The sequence below is a fragment of the Nanorana parkeri genome, unplaced genomic scaffold (genome assembly GCF_000935625.1).
Source record: "Nanorana parkeri isolate BGI_ZX_2015 unplaced genomic scaffold, ASM93562v1 scaffold2155, whole genome shotgun sequence".
NCBI lineage: Eukaryota > Metazoa > Chordata > Amphibia > Anura > Dicroglossidae > Nanorana > Nanorana parkeri.
In genome coordinates this window covers 169527-183958 of record NW_017308423.1, presented here as the reverse complement: position 1 = coordinate 183958, position 14432 = coordinate 169527, and positions in this window count along the sequence as shown.

Sequence of the window (14432 nt, the reverse complement as noted above, 5' to 3'; positions counted from 1 at the left end):
GGCGTCTCAGTATACCGCGAGCTGTAGCTCACGGTATACTGAGCTTAGGGTAACGGGAGGACGCTAGTTTGTGTCCTCCCGTTACCCTAAGGAGAACTATGGGGAAAAACCCTGACCCCATAGTTCTCCTTTTAAGGAAATTTCTAAATTTGGGTAAGATTCAGCCATACGATACCCATGAATAAAATTAAGAAGGTCCAAACTAGATGCAGTTGAAATGTTTGGGAGCAACGCTATTGCCTGATGTTTAAAACTCTGGATCTCAGAAGAAATGTCAGTGGTATTCAAATCATGGTTGTATTTTAGACTCAAATCTACAGCTGCTTTCTGAAGACTCATGGTATTCATTTTCACGAGTGAATCACCCGTAAGAAACTCAAAATCAGAAGAGATTTCATTTAGGGCTTCATATCTCCAGTTTAATTGTTGAATTATGGTGTCAAAAACAATTTTCATTTGTATTTTGAAAGACTTCAGGTGCTAATGTAGGAGATTGGTCTTCACATTCATATAATTGCTGTCTTTTTATTTTTCTATTTTTGGATTCCATAAATTCTGCCGCAATTCCTTCAGTCTTTTTTTTTTTGCAGTCCATAAAAACATTGGCCATATCACTGTCATTTTCCCACATTTCCTGTAAGATAATTTTTAGTCCCTTTATCATTTTTGAAGCCTGTTTTTTCCTTTGTTTCAATGAAGTCGATGAAACTTTCTTCTACAGCTACATCTCCATTTTCAATTCGGAAGTATCTCACAATCTGGGACATTTGCTCTCGATGAGATATGTCTGGTGTGCAGTCCAAAAGGAGGGAGTAATATTTAGCTTTTTTAACTTTGGAGATAATTTCACCAGAACATGGTCTCCTAGTAAGCCAATTAATTCATTTTGTATTGTGGGTGAAAAGTGACTCAGTGAACCTTTCTTGTGAGTTGTGAGTTGTAATATGTTGTTTTAGCGTTACATCATAATGGCTTATAAGTTACAACAGACTAAGAAATATTCCTGGCTCCAGGTTCTTCTATGTTGTTACTTGATCCTCTAAGTGGTAAATTGTTTTTAGCGCAAAACATTACAGCATCAAGTGTTACCTTAAGAATGTGTCTCCATTCTTGTTTTTCAGTTTCAATAGCTTTTTGGAGTGAGTCATCAATAGTCTCTCCGCTTAACAATCTTTTTTCCATGGATTTCCATTCACAAAAGTTTTGGCTTTGATTTGTTGCATTTTCGTGTTCCACAATACGATTTACATTTTTCCAGTCGTTAAACCCTACTTTTGTGGCGGCAATATTTGGTTTGGTGCATCGCTGATCGAACAGAATAGGTGGAAAACAATAAATAGACTTACTATTTTCTGAATAAATAAGCCAATTACGGTCAACAATTTCACCATTTGAAAGCTTCTTAAAAAAACAGTCTTTTGAAAATTTCCTACCATCTTCGGATGTGGACTCCTGGGAATCTGCAGTTTTTCCTTTGTCAGGTCCATGCTCAATAAGGTGACACCTTATGTTATCTGTTATACAAGGCCATGATGCTGGATCATTCAAATTTAGAACCCCAGGACAGGATTTACATTGCAGACTGTGGATGCTCTCATCAGTATGAGTATCCTTTAAGATATTCCAGGTGCTAAGTGTCTCATCATGGTCAAGAGTTCATAATGATGGTGACTGCGATGTTGTAGCTTCACAATCCAATTGCTGATTAATAGCAACATTAAATGCTGAAGCTGAATTCCCATTGCTACCATCAGAATCTAGAGACAAACTTGAATGAATCTCTCCAGAGACACTAGGTATTTCAGTATTCTCATTGCTTGATGCAGTTTTTCCTAGCCGTTTTCCCATTGATGACGACATTATGTTGTTTTCCATTTTGCAATGTTTAAAGTGATATTAAAAGGCAAAAAAATGTTCCCCTCCACCCATGTAAATGTTAGCACTTACCTTAAATTATGTCTCTTATTCTGGTCTTCCTCTTCTTTCCGGATGTTTTCATGTGTCACTCCGATCCAGCGCTGACTGCTCTGTCCCTCCGATCCAGCGGTGTCTGCAGGCGGGTGCATGCGGCCATTGACTTACCTTGCGTCTCTGCTCGTCTCCCGGCCGAGAATCGGAACTGCGCATGCGCCCGCCCCAAGATCCTTTGCAGCCGCACGAGCAGTTCCTGATTCTCGGCGCGGGAGCGAGCGACGATAACGAGGTAAGTTTAAAATGATTTCAAGCGTTTTTTTTTTTTTTACACTTCTTGCCTATATCCACTGCATGCTAGCAGTAGATATAAGCAAAAAAAAAAAAAACGGAGGGTTTAAACCTCTTTAAGTCTTTTACGGTATTCTGCCCCAATTGGTCGTTTATAATTCATTATACTGTAGGATCTTGTTCTACAGGCTGTAATACAAGCACTACTCTGTAAATAAAATGTAATACTACTCTGTAAATAAAAGTAAAGCCCTGTTTTATCTATATAAATGGCAGTATAACTGCCATGAATATATACTGAGCCTGACAACCGAAATCTTATATAGTGATCCAAACACTGAGTGTGCTATAGTATGACTCCTATCACTATATATTGATACAGCCACAGACGTTGGTACAGTATTGTATTTTATGTCGGTAGTCACCAGGGCCCTCTTCCTCCTGTCTGGGCTGTGATTTGTAGTCACTCTACAGTTTGGAGTCAGTGGTCGAGTGCCAGGGCCAAGTTGCAGCTGCGACCCTGGTAGGTCTGCCACTGACTCTAAGCTGTGGAGGGGCTACAAATCTCAGCAATACATTATACAGCAATGCAGAATACCGTCAACTATGGAGGAATACAAATGCCAGCAACACAGTATACATAAATGCAGAATACCACCAACTATGGATGAATACAGGAATACAATGCAGAATTACATCAACTGTAGAGGTATACAAGTCCCAGGAATAAATTATACAGCAATGCAGAATACCACCAACTATAGAGGAGTAAAAGTGCCAGCAATACATTATACAGCAATGCAGGATAATATGAAGCTACATACTCTGTATTGCTCCAGATTCACAGCCTGATATTTCCAGGGTCTCAGGAGGGCTGTGCGGACTCTCAGATAGGCTGTGCAGGCTCTTAGGTGGCCAGTGTGGGCTCTCAGGTAGTCAGTACAGGCTCGCAGGTGGTCAGTGCGGGCTCTCTCTGGTCAGTGGGACTGCTGGTAGTTCTGCTGCTGACATGAGTATCAACCACTGCGGGAGGAAGCTGTGAAGTGTTGGCTTGCTGCATGGCAATGTCTGTGCCTTTGTGGTAAATGGGTCCCCCTTCCTCCTGTCAGTGCCCCCTAAGTGGCGGAACTAATAGAGTCGCAGCTGTGCCTGGGACCTGGAGTTCCGCCACTTTGAGTGGGCCTGGACAGGAGGAAGCAAGCCCCATTAACCACTAAGGCACTGACATTGCCTCCTGCAGGGGTGTGGAAATTTTAAAAAAAACTACTTGTCCAGGGCCAAAAGTGGGGGCCGAATCTACTGGTCTCTCATGACAATCTACTTGTCCCAATACAAAAAAATAGTTTTAATCAAAACTAGGGATGCACCAATACCAGTTTTTGGGTATCGAGTACGAGTACCGATATTTTGCTTTCGGTACAAGCCTATACCGAGCATCGGTGCTTCCGTTGGCATGAAGCAGGCTTCCTGGGCAATCAGGAAGCTGGGCAGCGGGTAATGACATGCTACCCGGCTTCCTGATTGCACGTGAAGCCGGCTCCATGTTCCCCTACGGCACTGCCAGTCAGAAGAGATCTTCCTCTGACCGGAAGTTCTGGTATTGGGGATGGTATCGGAGCATTTGGGCGAGTACAAGTACTCGCACAAATACTCTGTATCGGTACACCTGTACTGGCGGACGGTAAGGACTGTTCTCTGAAAGGGAAACAAAAATTGGAGACGGAAGCGCCACTACCTAGCGCAATAAATGTGGTAGAGTGGGGTGTAAGCGTAAGTGTTGTACTCACCTGAGTCTGGGTGAGTATTCGCTTGTAGTCGTCGGGTTGCAGTGGAGCGGATGGGGTGGAAGTGGTCCCTCTTTTTCAGGGTGGCGTGGCGTTTCAACCCAGTAGGCAGATGGGGATACAAACGCAAGGGGGTGAGGTATGCAATGGTGGGTGAAGAAGGGGTGGGCTTCTGTGACTCACCGTGGGGATAGTGGAGGGCGGCTTTCAGCGATGACGGTGCGGCCCGTGTGGTGCCGCGGCGGTGGGCCCTGGGGTGGTCCTCAGGAGTGCTGGCACAGGTGTCCTCTAGTGGTAGGTGCTGTGGACCGGTAGAGCGGCGTGTTGTCCTGGATGGGGGAGCTGGAGAGCGGTTGGCGGTGGTGGACTGTTCAGCTGCAGTGGAGAAGGATTCACGCTGGGGCTTTCGGGCAGCCCGACGAAGCTGTGACCTGCAGGCGTTTGCTGGAGAAGCCTGAAGCGCGGATGTTGCGGCGTGAGCCCTGAAGAGCGGGTCATGGGGAGAAGTTCTGGGGGTTGGAGCCTGGTGTCCATCAACGAGCGGTGTTCGTGGACGGGTGGAGTGTAGGAGACACTCTGAAGAACCGTGGAGACTGGGCTGACGGCGACGCGTTTCAAAGGTTAAACCTTCTTTTTCAAGCCCGCATCGGAATTTACCCTTTAATGCACGTTGTGCGTGTAGGAGAGTTCTGCTGCCTGGCTACCACAATATGGTACACAGTGTAATGGCGGCAGTCCCGGGAACTCCCGAATGCTAGTTGTGAGTTTACAAATGCTATTCGGGCCTGTGAGCCGAGGTGTCATATGAAAAGCATTATGACACCTCACAGACCTGAATAGCATTCGGAAACTCACGACTATCATTCGGGAGTTCCCGAATGCTATGTAGCATTTGACAGCTGAGAATGTCAAATGGGCGGAGCGAGCCGTGACGTCACGACTCGCTCCTCCCATCTGTTTACTTTCGAGCAGGAATGTCATTTCTCATCTCAGTTTTCATCGGGATCGGATGGTGGTTGTGCGGCGGGACTTTTTTTTATTGTGGAGGGTTGGCAGGGGGTCGTGCAGCGTGATTGACGCTGGATTACATCGATGGAGCCATTTTTTTTTTAATTAAAGGATTTTGTCAAAAGTCTGGACTTTTTACTGACTATTTGATTGAACCCTTTAGTGAATGGGTAGGGGTACAAGTACGCCTTACTCATTCACAAGGGGGGGGGGGGCGGCATCTGGGTGCCCCTTATTTAAAGGGGTACCCCCATGCAAATAAGCCCCCTTGACCGCAGACCCCCACAACCACTGGGTCAGAGTTGTGGGGAAGAGGCCCTTGTCCTCATTGGCGGACACCCTCCCAATGCCAAGGGCACGTGGCCTGGTAAGGCGCAGTGAGGGGGGTGGGGCGCTCGATCGCCCCCCCCCCCTTTCCTGCCCTGCCGGTCCAGTGCTCGGATCAAGGGTCTGGTAGGACTGTTAGGGGGGACCCCATGTTTTTCCCCCCATTCATTGGCACTGGGGTTCCCTGGTAAAATTCCTACCAGACGTAAAGGGTCTGGTAGGGATTTTGGGGGGGAACCCCTCGCACTTTTTTTGTGTTTTAACTAGGGGGGTGGGGGGGGTCCCTCCTAACATTCCTACCAGACCTACCTAAAGGGTCTGGTATGAATTAGGGAGGAATCTCACGCTTGTTTGTTTTTTTTTCATCTTCTGCGGACTGTAAAAAAAAAAAAAAATTCTAATGTAATTTTGCTGCAACAAAATTTTGTCCGAATCCGAATTCCAAAACAAATTTAATTTCAGACCCGAATCCGAAAAACAAAATAATGCAAAATCCAAATCAAAACGGAACTAAACGAATATTTTGCTGGTGCACATGTCTAATGACTATATGCTGTTTTTGAGCCCTTTTTGGATGTATTTTATATTTAACATGTTTCACATCCTACATTCTCTTCTGTTAATTCATGTAGCAATGAAACTGAGAAATCGGTTCTTCAGGATCGTCCGTTGTGGAACTGACTTACTGATGAACAGAGAATCTCCTGCACCTCGCTCTAGAGAGCCGGTGGAGGTGACATGTATGTAACTGAAGGAAATATGATAAGTTTTTATGAGCAATGTGTTTAATTCACTTAGACATCAGAGATATGTTGTGCTTCATTGCCAACAAAGGATATATAACAAAGTATTGAGATGACCTTTTGATATTGACCAAATACTTATTTTCCACCATAATTTGCAAATAAATTGGTTCCAAATCAGCCGATGTGATTTGTCTGGATTTGTTTTCTCATTTTGTCTCTCATAGTTGAGGTCTACCTATGATGCCAATTACAGGCCTCTCTCATCTTTTTAAGTGGGAGAACTTGCACAATTGGTGGCTGACTAAATACTTTTTTGCCCCACTGTATGTGTTTAAATGGCAATAAATTGTGGCAATACGTGGCAACGCCACGGAGTATGCTGGCAACATGGTCACCCAGGACACTCAGCCAAAGGGGCTGAGAGGTTCCAGAATTAAAATAGTTTTGCAGGGAAGAAGATGGCCTTTCAGTTTCTTCCACTTTTTCTGGAGTTTAGCTGGGATCTGGATCTCTGGAGATTTCTTAGAGTTCTTGCTGGGGGGGGATCTCCAGCAGAAGGAAGGAAGTCCTGATTCCTCTATATAGATCTTTATTATCACTAGAGGGATCCCCAGCAGGAGGAAGGAGGTCCTGATCCCTCTATACGGATCTTTAGTTATCACTAGAGGGGTCACCAGCAGGAGGAAGGAGGTCCTGATCCCTCTATACGGATCTTTAGTTATCACTAGAGGGGTCACCAGCAGGAGGAAGGAGGTCCTGATTCCTCTATATAGATCTTTATTATCACTAGAGGGGTCACCAGCAGGAGGAAGGAAGGAGGTCCTGATCCCTCTATATAGATCTTTATTATCACTAGAGGGATCTCCAGCAGGAGGAAGGAGGTCCTGATCCCTCTATATAGATATTTATTATCACTAGAGGGATCCCCAGCAGGAGGAAGGAGGTCCTGATCCCTCTATATAGATCTTTATTATCACTAGAGGGATCTCCAGCAGGAGGAAGGAGGTCCTGATCCCTCTATATAGATCTTTATTATCACTAGAGCGATCCCCAGCAGGAGGAAGGAGGTCCTTATTCCTCTATATAGAGTTTACTGAATAAAGATATTAACAAGATAAGATAGAACAAGTCTAGAGAAGGGCAACAAATGGGGTGAAAAATCTGAGGGATAAAAAAAAAGATATAAAGGTACCCATACACTGCATGATTCTCGTACGAGAATCGCGGGAAATCCCGCGATCATACGAGAATTGTGCAGTGTATGGAAGGCGTGCGACCCTTTCTACTGTACGGTAGCACGTCTTCCGTCGAACCAGCAGGCTAGAAAACCCGCCGGGTACACGGTAGTTTAAACACAAGAAAACTGTAATACAAAATGCAACACAATACAGTTCAAATTACAAGTTGAAAGTGTTAATGTGTTTGTCAGGCAGATTATACAGGAAGAAATTGTAATGCATTTCATAAGATCTACAATTATTTTGGGTATGCAGTTATTCAGTTCACTGTTCTAAAATAAATAGCTAAAGAGGCCCCCAAGGACTCTGTGCTCTGCTGCAAGAATATACTTGTGTGAGCAATGTACCTGGGGATAATCCTCAACTGGTTGTCCCACTTGCAATGTTCAAGTCCCAGCTGGGTGGAGGCACTATTGATAAAGTTACACTCTGATATCAGGCTCCTAATTACTGGAGCCTCAGGATCTTCATGGTACTAACAGGTTGGCAGCAGTAGCATGACATCTCATCTAAACTTGGTAGCACTGCTAAGATGGTGTCCTGTTTACCAGACAGGGAGTGTGTATTCATTTTTATCGTTGTTATCAAGAAAAAGTGAAATTTGATGTGCCGTTGCCTGTAGCAACCGCAAGTAAAAATGTTTTTATTTTTCGGGGATAATTTAGAATGCCGTTGAACAGATTGTCACTTTATGGTTATGGAGAGGCATATACCCTGTATATGAAGTCGGGTACTTTTGAGCCCGTGGTCAGGTGGCTCTACCATTAGGACATTTTAGGATGTAGTCTAAAGCCTTGCAACAATGGGGGCCTTGCAGCCTGCCAGGCAGCAGGGGGGTCCGGGGACAGAGGGGGCTCTATTACAGGAAAACAGCACAGGTCCTAGTCCCAGGCGACCCCTCTAGCAGAAATTTCTGGTAAAATACCTTCTGTCGCTGGGCCTCCTGCTGAACTGACAGCAGGAGAGAGGGGGATTATTTTTAATTTTTCTGCTGCTGCGGATGAATACTGAGAACTGTAGCAGCTGATCATTAAGTTGTAGTTCCGGGCTCTGAAGCACAGGGGGCGGATTGATATCATCTGTGCAGCTGAACATTTATACATAATGATAAGACACACATAAATATTATCACACATACCAACATCACTCAAAGAAATCCTGACAATACACAAAGCACCACAAACACATACACTGACATTATAAAAACACATACAGAGATTGACACTGGCACTGAATATAGTTATCATGTTTTATTTTGAAGTATGAAATTCGGCAAGCAGCCCCCATAGGAGAAGAAAATGTGTCCAGTGGCCCCGAGTGAATGGAGTTTGAGACCCCTGCTGAAGAAGACTACAAATCACAGCCCAGACAGGAGGAAGAGGGCCCAGTAACCACCAACATTTCCATTAAAAGGCCACCAAAATCCTCAGAACCTGGTCCATGATGCCCTCGCCCAGCAGGTGAAGAGAAGCTGGACTCTGTATGGAGAGTGAGAAAAGGTAGAAAAAGACACCCAGACCATGTACAAGGTAACACAAGCACCTAGAGCCATGCGTCGCATTTTGTCATCATGAATAAGGAAGGATGGTTACAGTACCTGACCCAACCTTCTACGTTAAATGCGCACACATTGGATCATCTGTACTTTAAGGACTGCTACCTTTTATTTTTTCTTCAAGAACTCAGGATGGTTCCTAAGTTTTTTTTTTTTACAAATTAAAACGTGTTTGCAATACTTCAAGAGACGGTACCTCAGCACTGGAGGGACAGTGTCAGAGCAAGTTATTTTTGAGTGGAAACGTTTTTGAGTTTGTTTGCTGAAGAACATTTTCAATGGGAAACGTTTCGAGTTGGTTTCCGAAGATTCAGCCCTTATCCACCTTAATTATCACTAGAGGGATCCCCAGCAGGAGGAAGGAGGTCCTGATTCCTCTATATAGATCTTTAGTTATCACTAGAGGGGTCACCAGCAGGAGGAAGGAGGTCCTGATTCCTCTATATAGATCTTTATTATCACTAGAGGGGTCCCCAGCAGGAGGAAGGAAGTCCTGATCCCTCTATATAGATCTTTATTATCACTAGAGGGGTCCTCAGCAGGAGGAAGGAGGTCCTGATTCCTCTATATAGATCTTTAGTTATCACTAGAGGGGTCACCAGCAGGAGGGAAACCCTTCAGGAGGAAGGAGGTCCTGATTCCGCTATATAGATCTTTATTATCACTAGAGGGGTCCCCAGCAGGAGGAAGGAGGTCCTGATTCCTCTATATAGATCTTTATTATCACTAGAGGCGTCACCAGCAGGAGGAAGGAGGTCCTGATTCCTCTATATAGATCTTTATTATCACTAGAGGGGTCCCCAGCAGGAGGAAGAAGGTCCTGATTCCTCTATATAGACTTTACTGAATAAAGATATTAACAAGATAAGATAGAACAAGTCCAGAGATGGGCAACAAATGGGGTGAAAAATCTCAGGGATAAAAAAAAGATATAAGAAAGACGTTTCCCGGCAGAACACATGTGAATGTTATTAAGTTAATCAGTTTAATACGTTTAATAAGTTACTTTATTTACTTTATTTCAATAAGGAGCAGAGTGGAATCACTACTCACTTTCCTCAAGTCCTTCCCCAAAACCAGAAATTCTGCCCTTATTATTGTACTCATGTCCCAAGTAACTTGGCTGTTACACCACTTTCTATGTAAATAGTTCAGTTGCTTTAGGACAATATAATTATTCCACATTCTCACCAATTATTTTTTATTAAATTTAGGTCATCACAGATCGCAGAGCGTAACCTGAAAATTGTATTTTGGTCTTAAAGCTGAACTCCAGGCAGATAAATAGGACACAAAATAATGCAGCTCTGTATTCATTAATACATCATTATATACCCTGAGTGGCCAGATTATTATGACCACCTGACGTTTGTAGGCAAATTAGCTATAATTTGGCGCTGAAGTTGCTGGAGGGCCAGACCATTATAAATAGGGAAGCGGGTTGGTTACCACGACAGTAGAAGTGATTTGTTTCTGAAGATACGGGTAAACAACAATTTAACAGCCTTTGAACGCGGGATGATTGTTGGCGCACGGAGCCATGGAGCGAGTATCAGCAAAACAGCAGAATTCGTTAAATGTTCAAGAGCAGCTGTTGTTAAAGTGTTTAAAGACCGGACTGTTAGCCGAAAATCTGGGTGTGAACGTGCGAATTGTGGCCGTCAGCGACTAGTCAATGTTAGGGCAGAATGGGGGAGGGGCAAGACTGGTACAAGACAACAGAAGGGCCACAATGCAGTGTCAGATTCCTCGAATCACCTTTCATCATCTCGTGGAGTCACGAGGCGGCCCAACGAAGTACTGATGGGGTGGTCATAATAATCTGGCCACTCAGTGTATATATTAGGAATGCACCTATACTAGTATTGATATCGGTGCCGATGCCAAGCATTTGGGCTAGTGCTCGTACCCAAATGATCCGATGCCTAGCCCGATACTTCAGCTTCCGGTATCATGACGCCGGGCAGAGAGTCAATACATGCTGCACAGCTTCCTGATTGGCCGGGACGCCGGCTCCATTCCCCTTCGCCAATCATGAAGCCGGGCGGCGTGTAAGGACAAGTCTATGGGACCAGAACACTGAAAATCAAATGTCCCCATTTTGAGGGCTTATATGCAAGTTATTGGCCATAAAAGGTATATGGGGATTCAGGTACTGCCCTGGGGGACATGTATGGGGACCCGGGTACTGCCCTGGGGGACATGTATGGGGATCCAGGTACTGCCCTGGGGGACATGTATGGGGATCCAGGTACTGCCCTGGGGGACATGTATGGGGATCCAGGTACTGCCCTGGGGGACATGTATGGGGATCCAGGTACTGCCCTGGGGGACATGTATGGGGATCCAGGTACTGCCCTGGGGGACATGTATGGGGATCCAGGTACTGCCCTGGGGGACATGTATGGGGATCCAGGTACTGCCCTGGGGGACATGTATGGGGATCCAGGTACTGCCCTGGGGGACATGTATGGGGATCCAGGTACTGCCCTGGGGGACATGTATGGGGATCCAGGTACTGCCCTGGGGGACATGTATGGGGATCCAGGTACTGCCCTGGGGGACATGTATGGGGATCCAGGTACTGCCCTGGGGGACATGTATGGGGATCCAGGTACTGCCCTGGGGGACATGTATGGGGATCCAGGTACTGCCCTGGGGGACATGTATGGGGATCCAGGTACTGCCCTGGGGGACATGTATGGGGATCCAGGTACTGCCCTGGGGGACATGTATGGGGATCCAGGTACTGCCCTGGGGGACATGTATGGGGATCCAGGTACTGCCCTGGGGGACATGTATGGGGATCCAGGTACTGCCCTGGGGGACATGTATGGGGACCCGGGTACTGCCCTGGGGGACACGTATGGGGATCCGGGTACTGCCCTGGGGGACAGGAATCAATGTAATAAACACTTTAAATTAAATAATAATACATTTTGTAAAATTTATTACATCTTAAAAAAACTGTATTTTTTAATTGGAGCAGTGATTTTAACATCACTTAAAGCGAAACAATAAAAATGAAAAATGCCTTTAAATATTGTGCCTGGGGGGTCCCCTTTACCTGCCTGTAAAGTTGTGCATCTGTACAATGTATAGAACCTGCTGCAGCAAAAGAGACATTTCCAAAGAAAAAAAAAAATCACATTTATTTATTTTTTAAAGCGTGTGGTTCCCCCTCCCAAACAATACCAGACCCTTTAGGTCTGGTAGGAATGTTAGGAGGGACCCCATTAAAAAAAAAGCGTGGGGTTCCCCCCAAAAGTCATACCAGACCCTTAGGGTAGTTGCACTGTAACTTGGAAAGCTTAATTCCCATGGGCAAGTGCAGGAGCATGAAAGGAGATGGAGAGAAGGATCCAACTGCCAATGCCTCTACATATGCCAAACTAACTCTCCAGGCAACATCCTAATGACCAGAGAATTACCCGGCCAGAGACGGGTACATCACCCAGATGTAGCGGGGATCTTCCAACTAGATTCCTCAGGGATCTCACTGGACGAGTCCCATGTGTCCCTTGCAGAAATCAGTAAAGCAAAACAAACGACAAACGCACTCAACAATGTTACCAGTTATACAGTAAGGTGCACACGAAATGGGCTTTGAACAGTAGAACAGTAGAAAGGCATCATGGCACACTCACAAACTAGCATGTAAAACAACTTGTCTCACCACTAAGGACAATGACAGAGGTTTGGATACACGTCTTCTGCAAAGGATGTGTAAGCCGCACTGCCGCGCCAAGGCACCTCTTATAGTGCGGTCCTAACTCTAAACTATGAGAGTCTCCCTCTGTCATTGTCCTTAGTGGTGAGACAAGTTGTTTTACATGCTGGTTTGTGAGTGTGCCATGATGCCTTTCTACTGTTCTACCTTGCAGAAATCAGACTCTGCCTTTGTGTGAACAATAATAATTTGCTTGTGTATAATTTTTTTGAGGTCCTGAAAACTAATTTGACAAATAATTTAGAGTCAAAACTCTCCTGCCAAAATGATCAGGCAACATTCAGAAGTCAGCGAACAACATGCTCAGCTGAGTTGTCAGCGGGCCCCTGAAGGTCAATCAAAATGATACTTGTGTGCCAGATAAACTAAGATTGGCTGTTGTCGAGGAATGTGACTTCCTTTTATGGCGCATCGCATGCCGAATCAATTATTATTTTTACTGCACATGTCATTTATTTGGCCCTGTTAGATTATTCGACACTTATAATATTTTTAGGTGTCTTAGGGTGATTGCGCAAATCGTGTTTGATGAAATGTCCAGAGAGGAGTAAATACAAGTGTGACTTTATTTGACTATATAAAAGAGTCCACAAGTACTGGAAAGGTCCAAAAATCAACACAAATATACAAAGACAACAGTTCTATCAACAAGAAGGCTTTACTGTCCAAGTGGGAATATGACAGTATAATTGTTCTGCTCAACGCATGTCACGGGTAGACAGCTTCATGAGTAGCTTGTGAGACCTGTTGCAATGAGTTATGGTTGAAGATATGTCCAAGTGGGGAGAGTTGTTCTACAACCCCAATTCCAAAAATGTTGGGACGTTGTGTAAAATCTACTTAAAAACAGAATGTAACGATTTACAAATCTCATAAACACGTATTTTATTCACAATAGAAAACATAATACATTTTTAAACTGAGAAAATTGATCATTTTAAGAAGAAAATCAGGTAATTTTGAAATTGATGGCAGCAACAGGTCTTAAAAACATTGGGACAGGGCAACAAAAAGCTGGCAAAGTAAGTGATACTAACAAGCAGGGTTATTCAATAAGCGGCCGAAGGCAGCCAAGTGAATGACCAAGCCAAAGTGAACAGAGCTGAACGACGTTCGGCTATTCACTGATTTCAGCCGTACGTTGGCTGAAATCAGCCATACATCGGCTGCATCTGTATTAGCTGAGCTTAAAATCCGGCAGGACACTCGCTGCCGTTCGCCCCTATTCTCATATATTCTCATAGTGGTCGAGCGGCATTCCTCAGACTTCAATTGGTTAAAACTGGGCGGAGCCAGCCGTAAGATCTCGGCCGAGCCGCTCGGCCACCTTTTGGCTGCTGTATGGGCTATTGTGAATAGTCCGTACAGCAGCCCTTCGATTCGACTGAACCGAAAGGCTCTGGCGGTTGAAGAGAGCCGAAGGATCAGCCTAAGCTATGCCTGTATCTTTCGGCTCCATAGTGAATAACCCACAAGGAAAAGCTGGAAGAACTAATTAAGTAAATTGCAAAAGGTCAGTAACATGATTGGATATAAAAAGAGCATCCTAGAGAGTCAGAGTGTCTCAGAAGTAAAGATGGGTCGAAGTTCACCAATCTGTGAAACGTTGCACCCAAACAATATCGAACAATTTCAGAATAATGTTCCTCAATGTAAAATTGCAAAGACAGGAGAGCTCACCTCCTATCAGTGTGTCCAACGGTGGCTGCGTTGTCTTGCGCCATCACAATCTTAGTGCACTATTGCACATCTCTGTTGCACCAAATATTGAACAAAAATCATTTTATGAACCATTATTTTATTTGGCTCAGATAATGAGATATTTTTTTGCACAAAGTCATA